The following is an 8,378-nucleotide window of genomic DNA, read 5'->3' as shown; positions in this document are numbered from 1 at the left end:
GTGGGGGGGGGGGAAAGACTCAACAACTTTGGGCCATCTCCCCTCATTTTCTCAAAACTGAGTCCCCCAAAATGGGGGGGGGGTCCCTTATACACAGGGGCATCTAATAGATGGAAAAGTATGGTAAATTAGAACAATAGAAATTCTCTTTATCCATGTTCAACCTACTTCCCCTTTCATCTTTCCCTTTGTGCCATTCAGAGTGCGCTTCACAAAGGCTGGCTCCTTCTATTGTTTAGATACGGATCTCATATGTGAGGTGAAAGAAGCTGTGACCATAACCTACCACTTTGATTCGTGGCCTAAGCACCTGGAAGGACAGACCACCGAGGAGTGGCATGTTGCTGGCCCTCTGCTCAACATTCAAGTGGATCCAGTGGAGGCTGTGTCAGCTGTTCACTTCCCTCATTTTCTGTGTCTTGAAGGTATGCTAGGAAACAAAGGCTTCCAATAGCACGACCAAAATAGGTAGAATCCTTAGCAAGAATAATGGATCAGGAATGCTATGGGGCCAGCAGTGTTGGTTCTATGGATCAATAGTGCTCACTTACCTATCTTTTGTACTTGGTTTCAATTTTGCAATTTTAACTCTGCTATTTATTTCCTATGGTTTCTATATTTTCTTTGTGAGCTGCCTTGAGAGGACATTGCCTGTAAGGAGACCGGGGGGGGGGGGGACGTTAGATTATGACGATGATGATGACAACAACACAATAAATGCATGCATTAACAGGGAGGGTGATGAGTTTTGTCACCCAGACTCAAGTTCAGCCTTTCCCACTTGTGACAGGTTTCTTTATTATTCCTTTGTGCTCCTTTTCAGGTGAAGACAGTTCCCAAGTCCATATTGCTCACTTTGTTGAAGAAGGGATGGTACTGGAGAGGCCAGACAGAGTGGGACCATATCATGTTGTGTTGGAAAATCCTACCTTCTCTCCCCGTGGAGCCATTTTCAGAAAGTCATGGTTTAAGCGAAAGATTAAGGTCCACACTGTGGCACTGCTCTATCAAATGCTTCGATTCAAGGCACCAACATTTCACCTATACCTCCTACCCAATGACTCTTCTGTGAGAAAGGTAATCAGGATTCTCCAACTGATTGGTATTCCAGACAGCCTGGATCATTTGCCTGAACACAGGAAGCCTGACAGAGTAGCTATGCAAAATTATGCATCAGAGTGTGTCATGGTTCATGAACTAATTTACCAAACTGCTCGTCAACATCAACATGCCCCTAGAGAGATTAGTAGTTGCCCTTCACTGAGTTACTTTGGTTTGCACCAGTAGTGATGTTTAAAAGTGACATTTCCAATGCTAGGCAACCTCCTTTCCAGAGGGCAAATGCCATGCCTGGTTCCATAGACAACAGCATTGTCACTGAATTGTGAAAACAAATTGTCCTTATGCTACTATTTCTAAGTACACTCAGCCTTCTCTGAAGTTAATGGAGATTCCTTCAAAATAAACGTATTTAGCAATGAAGAAATTCATCTTACTTTGTTTAGGAATTGGTTTGGTATTTACTAGGAGCTTTCTCCAAGACCTCATGAGGGAAATGTTGCTTCTGGTTTGCAAAGTTGGCACATGAGGGATAAGTTGCCTTCTCAATTTCAACTGCTCCTCAGAATACTGTCCTATGTTTTGATCAAAGTGTAATGCCTTCTATGGTTTCCTGGGTTGTCTCATCAGGAGAGGTGGCTGTATTGTTAAGTATAATTGTTTAATTGTACATTGAAATGGAAAATAACTCTGTATGTGTAGTACTAAAAGCGCAAAATGTTATGGAAACTTCTACTGAGCTGCAGAGTGCCTAACAGTTAATGATTAGTGAGAATGTATCTCTACCACTCTGTCACGAGGTGTTTAACTTAGATCACGAGGTATTCCGTTACAGGTCTCCATTTTGGTGGTGTGAATTAGCTCTGTGTCTGAAAGCACCAAAGAGAAAAAGATGTATGATTCTCTCTCTAGAATGCAGCCTCAGGCTAGTGGAAGCTGGAATGGGAGAGGTAGAGCTTTGAGTTCAGCTCTGAATGAAGATGTTTATATTTCTAAGATATTTTTACCTGTGCTGGGATCAGCACATGATATTAGTATGCAACTATAATGTAACATCATTGCAAGTTTATTTTAGATCAAGTTCTGATAGTAAAGATTTTGAAACATATTTTCACACTGGGCAATTTTTATTTCATCCTCTCACTTCCAAATGCACAATATTCATAGCCTCAATATTTATGTGCTGTGAGAATGCCAAAGCAGAGGTAGGGATCCAGCTTTTAGCAGTTTGGTGCCCTCTTTGTATGTCTCAAAAGTAACATTGTCCGTCACAGGCAGTTGATGAACATGAAGTAAAATGTCCTTCACACAGAATAGAGAAACCCCCTCGGACCCTGAGACCTCTAACGATTGGCTCTCACTTCTTCGTGGAGACAAATGATGTCAGTGTCTGTCCTGAGGTGAGAAACAAAGAAAAAAGGTTTTGCCGGGGGAGAACCCAGAATGGGAGAAACTATACTAGGATCTTTCTCTACCCTTTAATTTGACTCCCTTAGAACTGGGTGCTATACTAAGCCCTATTCACATCTACAGAGGTTTCATTCTTTCCCACAGGAACTGGAGTTTCAATACCTAGATGCAGAGAAGTTGCAGCAGTACCTAGAACTGTCTGCTGAGCAAATACAAGACAAGTTCAACTTCCGTCTGATAGAGAAGCACACAAATAAGCTTGTTTGGAAGGCTCATGTGAAACGAGGTGAGGGTTTTTTTCAGTGGAGGACCACAAGTCTGATTGTGGCTTGGGAGGCAGAATGAAAAAGGACCACTAGTCACATTCCCTGTCTGACTGTCTTTTTCCTGTTGTCTTTCAGAGGAGTTAAGTTCAGATGAGATGAATTCAACACAAGGTCAGCAGGTTTTAATGACTTATTTCCTTTTGCTTAACCTGTATCCCTCTCTTCCTCCCAATGGGAGCACAAGAGTGGCTGGTGATATGGTACTATATACATGGTACAGCAACGGGAATTGTAACATTCTGAAATAGAGATGAGTTGACTTGGCCTTATGGACTTTTTTTGGTGTCACATGAAGATAACAATAACAGCTTCCAACAAATTAAAACATCAAACACAGTAAAACATCACACATTAAGAACTTCCCTATACATCATCGGATCTCTGCAGGTCATCATGTGGGGTGGTCAGCCACAGTAGGCTTCTAGCAGTGCACCATACATTTAAAGTCCGCTTTATATCACCTCAATAATCATAGAGAATCTTGTGAACACGATCATTAAGGGTCTCCTTACAACTCACAGCACCCATAAGAACTGGGTTTTTCTGAATAGATTGGTCACTGCAATGCCTGCCAAACTTCCTCTGCAAATTCTTCACATTGGAAGTGCTTCTTCATTTCTGACTTTCTTTCCCAGCCATTGTTTACTTGCTAGTTTTCAACTCCCTTCAGTCACACACTTGGGATCAGAGGCGCCAACTTGGGCCCCAGGTTACATCAACATCATCTGGAAGTCACATCAGAAGGCGTGGCAGGACCTCGAACGTGATCTCCGAGGCTTTGCGGAGCCTTGGAGATCACGTACAAAGCCTTGGGAGACCTCTGGCGCAACTTCCAGTTTGTACCGGAAGTCGTGTCGGAGCCCACACTGTAGGTGCCAAGCACCCACAATTATTTCTGTGGGGGTTAGGCCCCCAGAGCCCCCTATAGTTGGTGCCTATTTTTGGGAACATGACTGGGGAAGACTGAGAAGCAATTTAGATGATATTTGGAAGTCCTGGGTTCATCTCCCACCATGATCATTCATCTTCTCAAAGGTCCCTGCCTGCCTGGTACATATCCACACTCTCTTCTTTCCAGACTCTTGCCTGACCAATGCATCACCCAGAAGAACTGACTCAGGACATGGTGGGGAAAGCAGGTAGGGCTTAACCCTTTCTCTCACACTCCGTTTCCCCAATAAGATCCCGTCCTGCCATTAGGCATAATGAGGCAGCTGCGTCTGGCAGGAAGCAGATTTTTTGGGGTGTGTGGGGGTGGTACGTTACTGTTTATTGAAGACTTATTCACATTTGCCTTAATGGGGTTACAATATCTTTAAATAATAGTTACAAAGTTACCTAAGGCTAACTGAAAAAGCTTAGTGCAAATTACTCTTAGTTCCTCCTTCTCAGTCAATCTCATCATGGTGCACTGTAGACTTCAGCTGGTTTGCTCTGAGCCAGTGTGAGATCTTACGGGAGCCACCAGAGCCTGTGTGAGATTCTTCCAGAGCCAAGTAAGCAAGGTGGAGAGCTTAAAAACTCTTTTTGCACAGGGCTTTCCTGTCACAGAAAGCACTTTTTTGCTTTTTGCATTGCTTACTGGGTTCTGGAAAACTCTTGCATGGGCTCTGCATGCGCTCAATGGGATCTCAGTGGGATCCCACCAAGGCCAAGCACATAAAGCTGCAATCGCATACCCTCCAGTGTTTATCCAGTGAAAATAGGGGTGTCAATAATAATAATAATAATAATAATAATAATAATAATAATATCCCACCCATTTCACTGGGTTTCCCCATTCACTCTGAGTGGCTTCTAGCATATATAAAAACATAATAAAACATAAAATATTAAGAAACTTCCCTATACAAGACTGCCTTCAGATGTCTTCAAAAGGTTGGTTAGTAACTTATCTCCTTGGCTTGGGGGTCACATACACACATAAGTGAAATCTGTGTAAGTTGGGAGTTAATAGTACATTCTCACACAGAAACAGATGTGCATGGTGCCTCTCCCACCCCACTCCCTGCACTAGTGTGGAGAGGGCTAGACATGTTGCCTTGTACTCTGCATGCAAGTTCCACCAATGCCAGCGCTGTTGCTTTGCAATCTTTAAAGAGTAGGCAGGAGAGCTGCTCTTTAAGGTGTTTTGCTGCTCAGCAATCGAAGATGGCTCTCCAAGCTTTAGAACCCACTCTGGCTACAGCTCTTCCTGCTCCCTCTGTGCTGATCTAAGTTGCAGAAGTTATAGCAGCACCTCCAAATAGTCTGAAGTCCCTTTGCTGAGCTTCTCTTGTTTTGTGCCTGCTTTTCCCTGCCTCTGGGGGGCAACAATGCAGAGCGATGAAGAAGACCATCAGAGACCACTTGGAGTCCACCCTGGAGAACCTGAGGGAGGATGATCTCAACAGGTTCAAGTTCAAGCTCAATGAGTTCCCTATTCCAGAGAGCTTTGACAACATCCCCCGAGGGCCACTGGAGAAAGCGAATGCCATGGAACTGAGCCGACTCCTGCTGGGTTTCTACATGGAGGATTATGCTGTGCAGGTGACGGTTGATGTGCTCAATGCCATCAACTGCAGGGATGAGGCAAAGAGGCTCCTCAGCCTCACTAGGTGATAAAGGAGGAGTCCCAGTTTATGGAATTTGCTGTGAGGTAGGGCAAATGGAGTGTCACCTGCCCCAGCCCCACGCCCCCCTGTGAGTGGAGGGAGATTGATTCCAATCATCTCTTCATGGGACCTGTGGGGGTGGAAAACTTTATACCACAGTAAGGTAAAAGGTAAAGAACCCATGGACTGTTAAGTTCAGTCAACGGAAACTTTGGGGTGTGGCGCTCATCTTGCTTTCAGGCCAAGGGAGCCAGTGTTTGTCCACAGACAGCTTTCCAGGTCATGTGGCCAGCTACTGGTGCCTGGAGGACCATGGCAAAAGCCAGAGTGCACGGAAACACCATTTACGGTACCTTCCCACTGCAGCAGTACCTATTTATCTACTTGAACTAATAGAAATTATTATCTAATAAAAATATTATTTAAAAAAAGTAATTTGGCATTGTTTTAATGAGGCTATTATTGGACTGTAACTGAAATAAACCCTGGGTGCTCAGGGTAGGAGCTAAGGAATTTGGCAGGCCACTTCCTGGGTCTTGGTAGGATAAATCTGTGGGATAAATCAGCCTCATATAACTGACATGCATTGTTGTTGTTGGCATCCGTCTGTCCCAAGAGACAATGGAGTGCACCTCTGGGTGTCAAACCACTGTGTTAGCAGCACTGAAGTGACCTTCCCAGGGCACAAGCCTGGTCAGTGTGCATGGAGGTACTGGGCTGCCCAGATGACAAGACACACACCCCTCAGCCTCACTGATGATCTGGGCCCATAACCGATATCGGAACCCCGATATCACAGTCCCCAAACTGAGAAACCTCTCTGGGCATCTTCCTTCTGGACGCAGCACAGGATGATCGTAATTCTTCAGTCCAGGTGCGCAGCAGCAACACATATCCGAAGACATGTGTACACTCGAACAGCTGTGAGGTGTGGCATCTAAGTTTATTAACTAATATATACAGGAGAATGAAATCATGCCATCCCTCTCACATCTTCTGAGAGAGAGAGAGAGAGAGAGAGAGAGAGAGAGAGAGAGAGAGAGAATACAACGGAAGAGATAGGACTGGCTTCTGTTTCCCACACTTTCCATGCATGGAATGTAAACATAGACATTTGATGTAACAATCACACATCCAGCAATGGGAGAGAATGAAAATGCTGACAGTGCAAAGAAAAGCAGAGCAATACATCTGGCACCAGCTTGGCTACAGGAGTTGCCAGAAGGAGGCATACAAGGTGCCATCCAGCCATCCTAGGGACTCCACTCTGGATTTGTGTGGTGTTTACTCCTTAGCCTTTTCTTCTCCTGAATATATCTCACAAGGCAGTGGAGTTTAGGACCAGAGTTTTCCTTTTCCTAGATGGGCTACCTTCCCAGGTTTACGAGCCAAATCTACCCCTCACTTCCCTCTGCAGCATGTGCAAAAACTGCCTTCTTGACCATTGGACCCGCTATTGGTCTTATCCGCTCAAGCTGTCAGAACCTGTCTTCACGTGCAGGGGAAGTACCTAACTCACTGAGGGTTTGAGACCCTAGGCTACCCTCACCTGGTTTAGCCAGCCAGTCAAAGCTGTTTCCTGGAGTGTGGCCACTATCGTATGCTTGAAGGAGCCACAAATGAGAGTAGAGTGCAGGGTAGGGACAAAAGATGGGCAAACTACCCCCGAAGGAGCGTGATGTGTCGTCCACCAGAGATACTACCCTTCCCCAATACCCTATACACCCCCTTACATGCCTGACACTAATTAATGCATGAAGGGGTTAAGACCATAGAGTAAGCTGTCCTGCCAGGCTTAGCTCCATATATTTCTCTGGTTCGCATCCCCTGCTTTCTCATGCCTTCCCCTGTACTAATTTATGAGAGGATACCAACCTGTTCTTTGAACTTTAGTTTGATTTTTATTTTTCATTTCCCCCCTTTATTATTTTATTCACATAACATACATTCTTTACAACAAACAACTCCAAAATAAACAGACAACTCCAAAATAAAATCATATGTAACAAAACCTCATGTTTCCATTTACAGTCATGCCTCGGGTTACAGTCACTTCAGGTTGTGTTTTTTCAGGTTGCAGACCGCTGAAACCCGGAAGTACCAGAACAGGTTACTGTCGCGCATGCGCAGAAGCGCCGAATCACAACCCGAGTGTGCGCAGACTTGGGTTGCGAACGTGCATCCCGCACGGATCACGTTCACAACCCGAGTGTCCACTGTACACTGATCTCCTCTCCAATACCTTTACTTGATATTTTTGCTGCTTTCTGCTTTCCTTATAGAATCTTTATGGAAATTTAAATCTCTTAAATCCTACACCAATCTTTAACAGTTTCAATTAATCCCTTCACCTCCCTCCTCAGTACTTCCCTCCACCCGTGTGTGATCTTCTTTACCTACTATTATTTTTTGTTATTGTTGTGTTATTCACATTATTTGTTATTCCATCCTTAATCCTATCTCCTTGCGCCTTTTAAATTTTTGCATATTATTTTTTAAGCTCCAGCACCGACTTTTTTCATGTATTCCTTAACACATTCCCACTCTTTATTATTTTTTTTATTAGAGTAGCCTCTAACTGATGTTGTTAATTTTGCCATCTCCGCGAATTCAAGAAATTTGATTCTCCATTCTAATAATTCTGGTATTTTATCAGTTTTCCAGTTTTTTGCCACTACAATTCTGGCTGCCACCGTTGCATAAAAGAATACATTCCTTTTATCCTTTGGAATGTCACTTGATACTAAACCCAGCAAAAATGCCTTTGGTTTTTTTAAAGATTGAACTCCTAAATATCTTTTTAAGCTCTTCATGTATCATAATCCAGAATTGTTTCACCACTTTGCACCCCCACCACATATGATACATTGTCCCCACCTCTGTTTTGCATCTTCAGCAGAGATTTGATTGTTTTTTATACATTTTTGATCGTTTCACTGGGGTGAGGTATCAGCAGTAAAACATCTTCATTATATTTTCCTTAATCGAA

The sequence above is a fragment of the Podarcis gaigeae genome, assembly GCF_964106915.1.
Source record: "Podarcis gaigeae genome assembly, chromosome: 13".
NCBI classification, from domain to species: domain Eukaryota; kingdom Metazoa; phylum Chordata; class Lepidosauria; order Squamata; family Lacertidae; genus Podarcis; species Podarcis gaigeae.
The sequence above is the reverse complement of the archived record's forward strand: the minus strand, read 5'-3'. Positions refer to the sequence as shown.